This window comes from Adiantum capillus-veneris, chromosome 24 (assembly GCF_014529385.1).
Source record: "Adiantum capillus-veneris isolate H3 chromosome 24, ASM1452938v2, whole genome shotgun sequence".
Lineage (NCBI taxonomy): Eukaryota > Viridiplantae > Streptophyta > Polypodiopsida > Polypodiales > Pteridaceae > Adiantum > Adiantum capillus-veneris.
In genome coordinates this window covers 5,462,165-5,478,960 of record NC_140954.1, presented here as the reverse complement: position 1 = coordinate 5,478,960, position 16,796 = coordinate 5,462,165, and positions in this window count along the sequence as shown.

The window sequence follows — 16,796 nt, the reverse complement described above, 5'->3', positions numbered from 1 at the left end:
GAGGAAGTGTGAGTGTGGGGGTGGAAAGTGGGGGCTTGGCTCAGGTTGCCAATGCCTACGAGATGGGTGGTCCCAATTGGTCGGGAACTCTCTATCCCCATAGTGCTTACTCGATATTGGTATTACTCATTGCCCCTAGAGCGGCGAATCCTCGAGAGTACGTGCCTCTGAAACATGGGGAAAAAGGCACTCGGGGTTTCTCTCCTCTTGGAAGGTGGGTCTTAGGATCGCTAGATAGTTAAGTATGCTTCCCCTACGAGGTGGAGCTAGATCTCGTTGCTAGGAGGCTCGAACTCGACTCACTTTGTGATGAGAGATCGTCCGCTAGTTGAACCCTGAACCATTTTGTTTGCTTCCGCTATAGATCTAGTTGCCACCAGGTTTACCATCAGATCCGTTGTTTGATACAACGGGGCGGGGACCTCACACCTGGTATCAGAGCCTAGGTTAGGCTGGGAAAATAAAGTTGTATTGTTTGAACATTTAAAAGGAACTGAAAATATATAGGTAGTTGATCCGAATTCCTTGCATTGGTGTTGCAGGAAGACCCCGTGCTCGAATATCGGAAGTTCCAAGTGTTTGAGCTTATTTATGAGCAAGCTTGAAGATCCCCTGTTTACCAGTTTAGGTGAGATGTCATGGAGATACTGTTGAAGGCTTATACGCCACACTCCACTCGCATTGACAAAGGATGGGAACTTGATTTAACATTTCCAGGAGGGGTTTACTACATCAATGCTCGGAAGCTAGGGTGCCTGGCTACCGACTTGAAGAAGATACGTTGGGGAGAAGAGTTGAGAGTGATAGAGATATTCTACTTGGTGCCCACACGATTGGACCAGATTGTTTCGGGCAACTCCAACCAAACCATCAACGACTGGCTCTTGGAGAAGGTCACCAATGTGATTCCAGCAAACTGAGTCAAAACCTTTGGATTACTGAAAGCGGAACTCTGGCCGATATCTTAGTTTATTATCCCCTCAAGAATGTGTATAAGAACTATTACATGAATGAAGTAGTGCATCATGTCAATACCATTTCCTAGGCGTATGTTATACACAATCCATAAAGCCATGTAATAAGCGGTCATCAGTCATTCTAAACCTTGAGGGGTTTCGATTGTAATAAATTTCCATCAATAAAGTGCTTTTGGTCTCTGAATCTCTGTCTCCTGATAAAGTAGAATCTTGAATTTTATTTAAAGTCTCGTGTCTATCTTGAAATTCAAGTAATGGTATCAAGAATTTCGTATAACCCATGTAGGTACCGCCTGTTGCTCTGTACTCGGTAGCGCAAGAGAAGAAGCTTCTCCTCAAACAAGCCCAACCTCCGATCTTTAAGGGCAGGGGGAAAATGTGGAGAGAGATGCGGAAGTGTGGATGGAAGCCATGGACGACTACTTTGAAGCTGCAGGAACCCAACCCGTGAATCAGACCATGCTTGCGATGTTCCGCTTGACTGGCGATGCCAAGATATGGTGGAAGCAACATTGCAGGGACATGGATATTAAGGGATCTTCCCAGTCTTGGGAAGACATCAAAGCTGCAATAATGGGACGTTATTTACCACCTGCCTATAGGACCTTGAGAATGAATGAATTCTTTTCACTTCGGCAGCTGAATTCAACGGTCGAAGAATACTATGCAAAGTTTGTCACTCTTCGGAGATATGCTCCTAAGATGACCTTGGAACAACAGGTGGCAAGGTTCTGTCAAGGACTAATCGATCCCTTGAACACTCGGCTGGAGGCTCTCAGGCCGTCAACACTACACGATGCCTTGTTGAGGGCTAAACCTCTAACTCTCGAAGTACAAAAGGCTAATCAGAATAGGCGGAATCATTAGGCAAAGAGGGCAAGGAACACTGCTTGGGACAACAGACCAGCCAACCAAACCTATAACCAGCGCCCTATTGTGGCTACCACCACAACCATGGAGTTCCCTGATGTTCGATGCTATGGTTGCGGCGAGCATGGACACTACAGATCCAATTGCCCCAGGAACATTCATGCAACCAATGCCAATGCCATACCCTTGAATACCCGTGGGCGTGGCCAAGCTAATGGAAGAGGAGGACGCGGAAGAATGAACAGAGGGCGAGGGCGTGGAGCTACCGCCAGAGTGAATGCCGCAGTAGTACAACCAACTGTGGGTGATGAAGCAGTGGAGAGAGCAACCCTACATGCTGCAATTGATAATCCCAATGGTTGCGAGCAATACGCAGTCATTCATACGCCAGGATCTCTCAGAGGTGAACAAGTTAACTTCCTTATAGATTGTGGCAGTACTCTTTCATTTCTTTCACCCAGATGCATGAGAAAGCTTAAGCTAGATAAGTATCCGTCAAGCAAGCTAGTTGTCGAGTTAGCAAACGGCAAGGAGGTAGTATCTCAACACTCTGCGGGAAAAATTGACTTTGATTTAGGGGGACACCCAACTTCTGCCCAATTTCGAACCCTACCCTTAGGATTCTTTGATGGGATACTAGGGATGGACTGGTTAAAGCAAAATAAGGTCCATATCCATTGTGCACAGGGAAACTTTACATTTACAGATAACTTGGGTAATGAAGCCTTAATTCAGGGGGAAAATGGGAGACCTAGGGCTATTCTAGTTAAGGCCAGCAGACTCTTGAAGGGACTAAGAAAGGGTCAGCAAATATATGCAGTTAAACTCAATAAGGTGGACCAATCAGATACCTCACTTCGACCAGACTGGCTGAGGGAGTATGATGACATATTCCCCGAAGACCTTACGAATCTTCCACCACACAGAGAGGTAGATCATGAGATCGAGACTATCCCTGGGTGTGAACCTATCTCAAAAAGACCTTATAAAATGTCACTTCCGGAGGCCATCGAACTCAAAGAACAACTTAGGCAACTCATTGAGCAAGGATTCATTCGACTCAGTACTTCTCCTTGGGGTGCTCCAGTTCTTTTCCAAAAGAAGAAGGATGGGACCTTAAGGCTATGCATAGACTATCGTGGACTGAACTAGGTAACTGTCAAGAACAAGTATCCAATTCCAAGGATTGACAAACTTTTGGATAGACTCCACGGCGCCAAAATATTTACAAAGATAGATCTAAGGTCAGGATATTACCAAATCAGGATCAAGGAATCAGATATTCCGAAGACAGATTTCAATACTAGGTATGGGCACTACGAATTCACAGTAATGTCTTTTGGTCTAACAAATGCTCCTGCAAGCTTCAACCGACTTATGCAGGATATTTTCAGACCTTACCTGGATGATTTTGTCTTGGTTTTCTTTGATGACATTCTGATCTATTCCAAAGACGAGGCAGATCATGAAGAACATGTTCGCAAAGTCCTTGATCTTCTTCGAGAACACCAACTTTACGCTAAAGAGAGCAAGTGCACTTTTTGCTCACCAAAGGTCAACTATCTTGGATTTATCATTTCGGCTGAAGGGATTTCAGTGGACCCAGACAAAGTCAAGGACATCGTTGACTGGCCTCAACCATCCACTGTCAGCGAAGTAAGGGGATTTCTTGGAATAACGGGATGGTACAGGATTTTTGTCAAGGATTATGCACGTATTGCTACACCTTTGACGGAACTCCTAAAGAAAGGAATGAGGATCGATTGGAAGACCGAGCACGAGTCTAGTTTTGCTAAGCTAAAAAGATTCTTGGTCTCAGCTCCTATTTTAAAGCTTCCAGATTTCAGTAAGGAATTTGAAGTAGCGACCGACGCTAGCAAATTCGCTCTAGGCGGAGTTCTTACTCAAGAAGGAAGACCGGTGGCATATACTTTGCGAAAGCTGAGAGATCATGAGAAGAACTATCCTACTCATGACTTGGAACTTTTAGCAGTTATACATGCACTGAAGTTATGGAGACATTATCTTCTTGGACGCAAGTTTCAGTTGGTTACAGACCACAAGAGTTTAAAGTGGATTTTTACCCAACCCATTCTCAATATGCGACAACGGCAATGGATAGAGCTATTACAGGAATATAACCTTGACATAAATTATAGACCAGGGAAGGATAACGCAGCTGCAGATGGTCTTAGCCGAATTTCGTTTCTCGGGGCTATCTCTATTCCAAATAACCCTATCTGGGATAGAATCAAAGAAGCATCCCTCGAAGATCCAGAGTACCAATGTATGGATTCATTAGTCCAGCAGAATCAGATGCCTGAAACTAAAGATTACTCTCTTATGGGAGGATGTCTTTACTACAGACATAGACTCTTTGTACCCAGAGACCCAGTTTTAAAGAAGGCCATTCTATATGAAGCACACGATAGCCCTACATCCGGACACCCAGGCTATGCTAAAACTCTTCACGCCGTCAGAAGGAGTTATTTCTGGTCTTGAATGAAAGGAGACATACTTCGCTATGTGAGACAATGTCTTTCTTGTCAACGGATAAAGGCCGAAAGGATCAAATTACCAGGGCAACTTCAACCTCTTGACATACCCCAGATGAAGTGGGAATGCATCAGTATGGATTTTGTTACAGGATTACCTTCCACAGGAGGTTATGATTCTGTTTTCGTGGTTGTTGACATGCTTACAAAAGTGGCTCATCTAATACCCGTAAAGACAACCTTTACTGCTTCAGATATTAGTCGGGTATTCATCAAGGAGATTTTTAGGTTACATGGTCTACCCAAGCGTATCGTCAGCGATAGAGATGCCAAGTTTACATCAAAATTTTGGACCTCTCTTTTCCAATCTATTGGGTCACAATTAGCCTTCAGCACAGCATATCATCCGCAGACTGACGGGCAAACTGAAAGAGTTAATCAAGTCATCGAGGACATTCTCAGAGCCTATTGTTCGCAAGAGCCAAAGAAGTGGTTACAATATCTACCTTTGGTAGAATATGCTTATAACTCTTCCGAACACAGAAGCATTGGAATGTCACCTTTCAAAGCTCTTTACGGACGGGACTGTTTAGCACCACTGAACTTTTCAGATCCAACCATCAGAGTAGAAGCCTCTAGAAAGATGTTAGAAGATATGGAAGCACAGACTAGAGCCATTCGCCAGGACATTCAGGCAGCTCAAGATAGGCAGAAGCACTATGCAGATAAGAACCGCACAGATAGAACTTTCAAGGAAGGAGATAAGGTTTTTCTCCGAGTTCGACCTAAGAAAAGCAACTTATCGCTAGGCAGATATAAGAAGCTTAGCCCAAGGTACTATGGACCATTCGAGATCATTAAGGTTGTAAGTGACCAGGCCTACAAGCTAAAGTTACCTGCAAACTTGAAGGTTCATGATGTATTCCATGTCAGCTTACTCAAACCCTATATTCCCAACCCTGATCAATTCTTGGACTCAGATCAGATAGTCATGCCAGCACAAGGAGTTCTCGAGCTCCAACCTGACTATGTACTTGAAACAAGGGAAAGAAAGTTACGCAACATAACTATCACAGAACATCTAGTAAAATGGAAGGATTACCCTGAAGAAGATGCAACTTGGGAGGACGAATCGACGCTCTTAAAAGATTACCCAAACTCATTCTTGAGATGAGGACATCTCAAATTTTTCACGTTGGGGAGGTTGTAAGGTCTCTGACCCGATCACAAGAGCACCCTTGTACCACGAAATGAATACAATGGAATAAGTTACTATTTTTAGCAGTTTTCCAGATTCTGTCAGTGCCATGATGTTTAGAATGTTATAAAGCTTCAAAATGTGAATTAAAATAATTTTTGTGAAAAATATCCAAAAATAGTAAGTTTTTGGTCACCCGAACCGTCCAGTCTTGACCGTCTTGAAAATCTGCATTCGTACCCCGAATTTGAAAAAAATGCATTTTCGGACCTCGGGGGCTGCTAAATATGGCAGGTACTCGGGCCAGTACGCCTTATTTAGAGCTTCGTATGGCAATTTACGGCATCAAAATCCGATTCGTATGACCCGTTTTAGCCTAGAACCAAATTTCCTAAAAATTGTCCGGGAAGGCACCGGGGGCCCGGGACTGTGTGGGAACAGGTCCCAGGCCACTCCAGATCAGCTTTAGCAGCTAGGGGGCGCCCTCTTGCTTTGTGGGAGTCTTGGGAAAGCTGCCAAGCCTGCAACTCAGTCTCAGAACCAGTTAACCAAGCCAACCTGACACTTGGTGGGCAGAGAACTGGACTTGCCATGCTTAACTAGAGAAGCTCCTAGATGCATTTAGCAACCCAGATCGATTTTCAGCCTGTAGGAGCCTATTTAAAGACCGGCACACACACCCACACACACACACACACACACACTTATGATCACACACACACACACACAGTGCATACACACACACCCACACACATTGGGGAGGTGCTGCCGAATCACACACCTATTGAAGGAGAAGCTAGGAGGGAGGTGCTGCCGAATTTTCATCTCAAGAGGCTCGATTAGATCAGAAAATTGAGAAGATTACCAGCTCTTAATCACGGTAACGACAGTTTAATTAATGCCATCTGAAAATGTCAGTGCCATGATGTTTAGAATGTTATAAAGCTTCAAAATGTGAATTAAAATAATTTTTGTGAAAAATATCCAAAAATAGTAAGTTTTTGGTCACCCGAACCGTCCAGTCTTGACCGTCTTGAAAATCTGCATCCGTACCCCGAATTTGAAAAAAATGCATTTTCGGACCTCGGGGGCTGCTAAATATGGCAGGTACTCGGGCCAGTACGCCTTATTTAGAGCTTCGTATGGCAATTTACGGCATCAAAATCCGATTCGTATGACCCGTTTTAGCCTAGAACCAAATTTCCTAAAAATTGTCCGGGAAGGCACCGGGGGCCCGGGACTGTGTGGGAACAGGTCCCAGGCCACTCCAGATCAGCTTTAGCAGCTAGGGGGCGCCCTCTTGCTTTGTGGGAGTCTTGGGAAAGCTGCCAAGCCTGCAACTCAGTCTCAGAACCAGTTAACCAAGCCAACCTGACACTTGGTGGGCAGAGAACTGGACTTGCCATGCTTAACTAGAGAAGCTCCTAGATGCATTTAGCAACCCAGATCGATTTTCAGCCTGTAGGAGCCTATTTAAAGACCGGCACACACACCCACACACACACACACACACACACACACACTTATGATCACACACACACACACACACACAGTGCATACACACACACCCACACACATTGGGGAGGTGCTGCCGAATCACACACCTATTGAAGGAGAAGCTAGGAGGGAGGTGCTGCCGAATTTTCATCTCAAGAGGCTCGATTAGATCAGAAAATCAAGAAAATTACTAGCTCTTAATCACGGTAACGACAGTTTAATTAATGCCATCTGAAAATCCCTTTCTCTACCACCAAAAATTTCTCGTACATTATGCCTATTCCTAGCCGAAAATCTCTATGACTACTCTCTAAATTCTCCTTATTCGTACTCTACTATGTAATCATCATTCCATAGCTGAATTATCAGCCATTCTTCACTCTCGATTAATGATTAGAGCATAATTATCAGAATCTTCTCTCTCTAGATAGCATAGTAATTAATCGGTAAGCTAGTATTTGTGCAGATTGAAGAGAATCACTATTGTAATCACTCATTAACATTGTAGCTTAATTGAATTCATTTCTCATATGCATTAAGACGTAATTAAGGAGAAATTAATCCGTCAATAAAGTCTCTAAGAATTGGTTTTTCCTCACACATATGCATAGGGTAAATCTGCATCATTTAAATGCTAGGAAATAGTTTAATCATACTTAATCCAATTCTCTGGTAATTCTAATAGTGAAATCCTAATTATTCTTGATCATGTAAGCCGAATAATTATCTTAGAGCCGATTCCCATAGGATTATGTGCCATCCTTAATGATTGCTTTATGAAAGAAATCTAGACTCTTATATAGGAGGGATTAATTGATGTCACTAATCTACCCATTGGACTGTTATGATGCTTGTGAACCTTAGCTCTTTCTCCAAGCTAATCATTTAAAGTAGTGAGAAATGGCCCCGGTTAAGAGAACTCGCTTCGGTGGAGCCCACGACCGCGAGGCGGGAACAAGCAATGTCAACGGAAAAGGAAAGGCTCCCATGGAAGAACAAATACCGGCCATCTCACGGGCTATTGACGAGGAAATGGAAGAGGTAGGTCCCAATTTCTATTCAAGTTGTTTAATTAACATTGCATACGATTAGTTAGGAATGAATGTATCCCCGAACATGTTGGAGAAATCCGACAGAAACCTCGGCATTGAATGCATAGTACATTTAAGTATAAAGTAGGAGAGAAATGATTGATGGGTATGCTGTTTGCAAGAGGAAAGAATGTTTCCTAGGAAAAATTTAGCTCGACATGTTCATTTTATTTCCAATGTTGAATCAGTCCTGACCCCCCTACTGATCACAGGGGGCAGAGTTCCTCGTTAGGGCTCTTGAATCCACGACATGCTTTCTATGCGGTGGATACCCACGACTTGCTTTCTATGCAGTGGAAACCCACGTCTTGCTTTCTATGCGGTGGGAGTGTCCATGACGTGCTTTCTATGCGGTGGACATACCTAGTTGTATGGGCAGCTAGGCGACAATGGGAGGAATGAACTCTCGCTGGAGGGGGGATGTTGTACCTCCAGGACATTGGAATTTTTATGAATAAGTCTGAGTAGAATTTTTACTAGAATTCTGTCTTGGTGTTGTTTGCAATACTGGTTGAAGGGTTGTTTTAACGAACCATGTGATTCGGAATTAAACAAGGAATATTTATGTTGAACAACCTTTGTGGTAGTAATTAGGTCACACGAGGAAGTGTGAGTGTGGGGGTGGAAAGTGGGGGCTTGGCTCAGGTTGCCAATGCCTACGAGATGGGTGGTCCCGATTGGTCGGGAACTCTCTATCCCCATAGTGCTTACTCGATATTGGTATTACTCATTGCCCCTAGAGCGGCGAATCCTCGAGAGTACGTGCCTCTGAAACATGGGGAAAAAGGCACTCGGGGTTTCTCTCCTCTTGGAAGGTGGTTCTTAGGATCGCTAGATAGTTAGGTACTCTTCCCCTGCGAGGTGGAGCTAGATCTCATTGCTAGTAGGCTCGAACTCGACTCACTTTGTGATGAGAGATCGTCCGCTAGTTGAACCCTGAACCATTTTGTTTGCTTCCGCTATAGATCTAGTTGCCACCAGGTTTACCATCAGATCCGTTGTTTGATACGACGGGGTGGGGACCTCACAGTTCTAGAGTGGGTATTTATTCATCTTCATTTGTACAAAGAGGCAAATGTTGATCCTTTTATCTCCAATACAATTGGTTTCCAATAAGAGCATGGTCTCTTGCTTCAGTTTCAATAGCTCTTTGGAGGCGTTTACTCATATACTCCGAAAATGTTCTACTTGATAAGTAAGTAACTATATAGTTACCCCACTTAGGAACAAGTGAGATTTGAAATAATATCACATGAGGTACAGGTGTTTGTTTCTTGCATTGAAGACAATCTTTCACAAATGAGTGAACATCACTCCTCATGGTTGGCAAAAATACTCCAAGTCTCAGGATCCGTTGCATAGTTTGGTCTTCTGTAAAGTGAAGTCCTACTATGGTAATGTGTGTTTGATTTAGGTATTGGGTTTTCTCCTTTGGATTAATACACAAAAGCAATATTCCATCTCAATTTATTTTATATAGCCTTCTAGCTAGTAATTGATACATAGCCAATTGCCCAATTAATCTTGGTGTAATAGGAAGTGATATTTGAGAATCCACTTGAGCCAATGAAACCATATTTTCTGACCAACGGGGTATCATTTCCACGGATAACAGATATGCATCTGGTAGATCATCGTCTACTCTTTTTGGTGGTTCTCTTGAAATAATCCTTGATAAATGATCTTCTGTTTGGTGTATGGTGCCCTTTTTTACAACTACAGTGAAATGAAATTCCAAAAGAATGATGAACCATCTCACTATTCTCCCTTTGTTGCATGGCTTGTTGACCAAATACAATAAAGCTTGGTGGTCCACAAGAACACAAATTTGTTGGGTGGCTAATAGGTAATGTCTATACTTTTTTACGGCATAGATCATCCGTAATCCTTCTCTTTTGATGGTTGTATAGTTTTTCTCTGCCACATTCAACTGTCTACTAGCATAGAAAATGGGAAAATCAAAATTTTTGTCTCCTGGTTGAGCTAATATACACCCAATGGAAAAATTGAAATCATTAACATGTACATGGAATATCTTATTCCAATCTAGTGCTTTCAATATTGGGGCTGTAGTGAGAGGTTGTTTAAGATTCATGAAGGATTATTCACAGTCATCAGTCCATACAAAGAGTGTAATCATGCCATACATGGGTTTTGCAATTATAACATACATATAAATGGATTGTCTATAATATCCAGAATGTCCCATGAAAGACTGAACCCCTTTGACTGTTGTCGGTCTAGGCAATTCAACAATAACATGAATTTTATCCATATCGATCGCTATGCTGTTCTGAGACACTATATGTCCAAGAATTTTTCCTTGTCTGCCCATAAATGTGCAATTTTCGGGATTTAAGCAAATCCTATAAAGTCTACATTTTTTGAAAACCTTTTTGAGATGTTCAAAATGATCAGCCCGGATCGATGAATGTACATATAAATCATCCATCTATACTTTCAAGAAATTCCTAAGATATTCTTTGAAAGCATGGCTCATCAATCTTTGAGAGGTGGTAGGAGCATTAGTTAGCCCAAAAGGCTAGGCAAAAATACCCCATTCAGTTGCAAAGGCAGTTTTATGCTGATCTTTTGGATCAACCAAAAGTTGATTGTACCTCGAAAAGCCATCTAAAATGCTATAAGCTTCTTTTCCTGCAACTCATTCTAAAACATGCTCGATGATTGGAAGAGGGTAGTTATCTCTAATGATGGCTACATTCACTTTTTCGAGATTGACACATACTATTAATTTTCCATTTTTCTTGGGTACCACCACATTTGGAGACACCCAATCTGTGTGTTCAATTTCATAAATGAATTTGGCTTCCTTGATCTTCTGTATCTCTTCTTTGATCCTTTTGACAAATGTTTCATTATAAGTATATGGCTGTTGTCTACTTGGTTTTGCATCAACTCTCATAGGTATGGTATGTTGACAAATTTTTGGATCAACACCCTTGAGATCTTTATAAGACCAAGCAAAGATATCTCAGTATACTTTCAGTAAACTTAGCAGAAACTCTTCTTCTTCTTCAATCAAGTGGTTCACAATGTAGGCAGGTTTGGGCTCTTCTCCTGGTTTAGCTAAATCTATTTTCTTTGCATTTTCAGGTCCTTCATATGACTCACCCTGCTTTCTTAGTTCCCTTGATCTTTCGGTCTTGGAGAGTAAGTTTTTTGTAATGTGATGGATTACTAATTACATTTTTATTGTCTTTCTCAGTTGTTTCCATTTCAGTGGTACACACTTCCTTTAGAGTTTTCTTCAACTCTTGATATTTTTTCTTTCGTTCAACCCGTGTCATGGATGATCATCATCCTGGTGCTTAGGTGTTGATTGAGTTTCCTTTCTCATTTTCCTTGATGTTTTTGATGTTCCTTGCTTGTTGTTTGAGGGATATCTATCCGTGATTTTGTATTTGACATAATCATGTGCATCTATCTGCATCAAAAACTTTGTTCTACTAGAAACTAATGGCATAGGTCTAGATTTAAAGTTTTTTGTTTCCCTTTTTCTTCTATACCATTTTTGTCGTCTTGGTTTTTGGGTTGGAAAGTAAAAAAAAGTTTCCTCTCCTCCTTTTAGGATCCTTTTAGGAGTAGTTGGGCTCTCACGTATTCTTTTTATGATCCAGAGTCATCGGATGTACTTGAATGTTCTTCAAACTCATCAATAGCATCATAATAGAGATATGAAAAGACTTGCTACACTTTCAGTAAGTCCTTGGGTTCCTAAACTTCATCTTCAATTTGAATGTTGAGATTATTTGTATGGGAAATATGTCATAACCATCTTCATTTGCAAAATCGAATAGGCATAAACGTATTCACATAGAGATCCATTCATTGTTGCCAAAATTTGAGTCCGTTCAAATGGCTCAAATAAATGCTTCGAAAAGGGTTTAGGTATATATGCTTCATCTGTGCAATCCTTTCTAAGATACATTCTTCTCGTTTAAAATTCCTGTTTTCGAGGCTCCACACATTCAAATAGGTGTGTCTTTGTTTAACCAAGAAGGAAGTTTTGATTGAGCTGAAGAGACTGAGTCAAATTCTTGAATGGGTGTTTTCATTACATCTCTATAAGTGTGATCTTTCAAATTAACCCTTGTGATTGATCCCACTTGCTTCAGGTACAGGTAATTGTTTCCCCAATCTTGAATGAGTTGTACTTGCCGCATGAATGGACTTCCCAAGATGATTTCATAATTTAGTTTCTTTCCAAAGTCCATTATTGCAAAAGTATGTTGGTAATCAATTCCAGAGGAACTAACTATCACTTTTTCAAGCAGTCCAAGGGGTTTTTCTATGTGTCCATCTGCCAATTGTAATTTCATTCAAGTTTTTCTAATAGCTGGTTTTCCCCATGATTCCCATACTGCTTTTGTGGCTATGGCTATGCCAGCCCCACTGTCCAGTATTGCCATGGTTTCTACATCAGTATATCTCACCGAAAGGGTTGTGTTTCCTTCTTCCCCCTCGTAGTATTCTCCAACTTTGTTCATAGGGTTTGGTTTAATCTCCTTGTTCTCCAATTCACGGTTCAATTTACCCAAATTTTTTTCAATTAGCCATGTTGGCTCCACTATTTGATATGTCGTTGATCACAACTGGGCCATTACCTTGGTTCTTTAACTTTTAGGAGTGATGTTTATATGTGTAGACTAATATATAGTCCTCCTTTTGAGACTCCTTGTTGATCACGTGTTGATCATGGAACTCTTTAATGTGCCATTTTTGTGCATAGATGGTAGCAACAGCTCTGAGTCGCAATTCATCTAGCTTTTCTAGCTAGACAACCATGTCAGATAGTTCATGTCCAGTCCATCCTAAGTTTTTGGCTACTCGTAGTGTAGGAATCAAGAATTCCATGGGTAGTATGACATTAATCCCAAACACCAAGTTGAAAGGTGTTGTCCCTATATGCTACCAATATGCCCATAGAGCTGAATGTAAATTTTGGTCCCAGTCTGCTCTTGATTCATCCATTATTTTTGTGAGCATTATGCATAGAATTTCTATTGTGCTCTCCACTTGTCCGTTTGCTTAAGGGTGATATGGAGCTGATTGATAATGAAGCACCATATATTCTTCTTTCAAAAAGAATTCAATCATTTCGGTTAAAAAGTGAGTCCCTTGATCACTCACTAACTTAATCAATAGCATGTATTTGGTGAAGATATTCTCGTACAATTTTTCATGCATCATTTCTTTGCATTGCTTTGGCCTCAACCCACTTGGTTAGATAATCCTTGGCCATTATGATATACTGAGCATGCGTTCTATATGCAGATGGTGCGATAGGCCTTTCTAGCTCAAATCTTTGAGTGTGTGAGTGTCCACATACAAGCATGCAACTTTTCTAGACCAACTAGCTTTCAAACATCCCAATGAACACATGTGATCAAGAAAAATCCAAAAGCTGACCTCTTGGAGCTGCCTTGGAAAAAACACAATTTTTTCCTAAGGTTGACTTGTGGACCTATTTTTCAAATTTTGACTTTACAAGTGTGCTTGAGTTGGTCAGTGGATGCTCTATGGAAAATTTCATTGAAAAATTTGCAACAAAATCTAAGGGCATGAAAAAAATGCGATTTTTTTCTATCAACAGGCAAAATCATAGGTTTTTTTAGATTTTAATGTTTCATAGGTTGTTACTATCACTTTAGGTCCAATGTGTCACAAGAAATCAAAATTTTTTACAAAAATTGAACTCCTTGAGTGATTTTTTCTCTTTCCTCATTAACAATTCAACCTTTTAAGAAACTTTTTGTTCACTCCTTTTTGCTGATTTTCAAAAGAAGCACATGTTAACACAAATCTCAGCCAAAATATGGATAAAACCTCATCCAGGGATGCATCTACTTACCCTACTCCTAAAAAAAGATAAAACAACTCTCAAAACAACAACTTACTACAAAAATTTACTACAAAAACTCTGAAATCTGTGTTTTTCTTGCATTTTTTCAGCCTAGTATGAACTTCATTGCTATAATAGCCAACAAAGCTATGCACCAAGATCTAAAGTATTCTCAACCCTTCACTTTATCTTTTGACTACTCTTATTGCAAGAAACTCACCACTAAAAACAGAAAGACCAAGGGTGCCTTGATCTCCAATCTTATTCTACTCTATTTAACTAGTCTATCTAAGGTAACTCTAGTTTAGGTACTCGTTCCCTGCCAACGGCACCAATGTTTGAGGGGACGGGTTTTTTTATAAAATATCACATTTCACAGGGAGACAATCCCAAGACTAAAATGTCAATCCTTGAAACCAAGTGACTCGGATAGGGCATGGAGGCATGCCAAGAGGTTTTCAATCTCTTGTTTAAACACAATACACTCCGTGGAAACGATCTATGGAAAACCTTTTGATAATTTTTTCTTTGTACGTCTTGTTGTTAAGATTTCATTCTTTGCACCACACTACAACGTTAGCATATCGACAAACTAAGAGCATAAATGCGTTAGCCTCGAGGAGCTCTACACACCGATATCTACATTACAAGCGTCTCAGAGACCCAAGCATTGATTTCCATGGTTATCCAAGTTGGATATCTCACTATTCAAGTGTTATTTTCAGATTCTATAAATTGCATCAAATTCCCAGTGCTTAGGAGCACCTATTAGGTGTGTCAAACATCAATTCAATCACACTGTAACTTTGCTATTAAAAAAATGTCGTTTTTGTGTGTGTGAAGATTTTAGGTTTGCTAGCCTAGAAGTGTTTTTGACCTAGTAAGGATTGTGCTTGCCACGTTTGGTGCTGATTGGAGTTGATTTTCTATTGGTTTTGCATGTGGATGTGTGATTGGATTAGAAAGGTAGAAATCAGGTTTTCCATAGTAAGAGAGTTCACACGGAGTATATGTGTTCAAACAAGAGATTGAAAACCTCTTGGCTTGCCTCCATGCTCTAGTCGAGTCATTTGTTCCCTAGGATTGACATTTTAGTCTTGGGACCGTCTTCTTGTGAGATGTGACAGATGCTATGAAAAGACCCCCCCCCCCCAAAAAAACATTGGCTGCGTTGGAGGGGAACGAGTACCTAAACTAGTGTGAACACATACAAAAACCAATAGAGTTACTTTAGATAGACTAGTTAGATAGAGTAGGATATGATTGGAGATCGAGGCACCCTTGGTCTTTGTGTTTTTAGTGGCGAGTTTCTCACCATATGAATAGTCAGAAGATAGAGTAAAGGGTTGAGAATAGGTTTAGAGCTTGATGCATGGCTTAGTTGGTTATTATAGCAATGAAGTCTGTACTAGGCTGAAAAAACGCAAGAAAAACATAGATTTTAGATTTTTGTAGTAAACTGTTGTTATGAAAGTTGTTTTCTCTTATTTTAAGAGTAGGATACGTAGATCCATCTCTGAATGAGGTTTTATCTGCATTTTGGCTAAGATTTGCGTAAGCATATGCTTTGTGTGAAAATTAGCAGAAGGGTTGATTTCTTGTGATACATTGGACCTAAAGTGATAGTAACAACCTATGGAAAATTAAAAATCTAGAAAAAAATATGATTTTGCATGCTAATAGAAAAAAATCACATTTTTTTCTTAGCCTCAAATTTTGTTGCAAATTTTTAAGTGAAATTTTGTGTATAGAGCATCCATTGGCCAATTCAAGCACACTTGTAAATTCAAATGTTGAAAAATAGGTCCACAAGTCAAGCCTAGGAAAAAATTGCTTTTTTTTCAAGGTAGCTCAAGGAGGTCAAGCTTTGAAAATTTCTTGATCACATGTGTTCATTGGGTGTTATAAAGCTAGTTGGTCTAGAAAAGTTGCATGATTGTATGTGGACACTCACACACTCAAAGATTTGAGCTAGAAACAAGAATATCAAGAGCTTAATAGGCAACGAAAACAATCAAAATGGACCAAAATTGAGTGTATAATAGTCTTTGAGATGGCTAAGCACACTGCAAGTGTCAAAAATTAGATTGGACTCAAGGGCAAGGGGGCAAGAAAAAAATCACATTTTTTTTCTAGCACCTAGCTACAAAAGGAAAAACTTGACAACTCTTGAGACAAAGGTTCTTCTTAACCCAAGAAAGCATACCATCAAATCAACAGTAATTTTGGACTCATAGTGTGAGTGTGAGGTAAAATCCCAACTTTTAAACTCAAAAAATTACTAAAATTAGAGTTACAAAACCAATATACCCAAACATTGTGAAATTTGGTGAGTGTACTCTTGAAAGAAGGCAAAACACTTGGGAATTGGGAAAAGTTGCAAAAAAGTGCCAAAAGTAAGAGGTGAGTGTTTGGAAAAAACACTTAACAGGCATCCTCCTAGCGAACTACACCGCCTCAATGACCACAATTTTGATGTACTCATATTATTTTTCTGAAAAGCTATGTATAAAAGCGGCATCGTGATTTATGAGCTGCATTTGTACACTCTGAGTTGTAATTCTTTTGTGGTGAACCCAAAAGGCTTGTAAGTTGGCCATTGACCAAATGAGAAGCCCTAGGTATAAAGTTCAAAAATTGTAGTTTGAACAGACCATTGTAACATTACCTAAGGTTTTGGAAGAGCTTTGTATGTGTGACTGTAAGCGATAACGCAATAGCACATTATAATCTGTTTTTCTTCTTCTTTGGTTATCAAAATTTAGTTTCAAAAAATGCATTGTGTTCATTCTCTTGCTCTTTCAT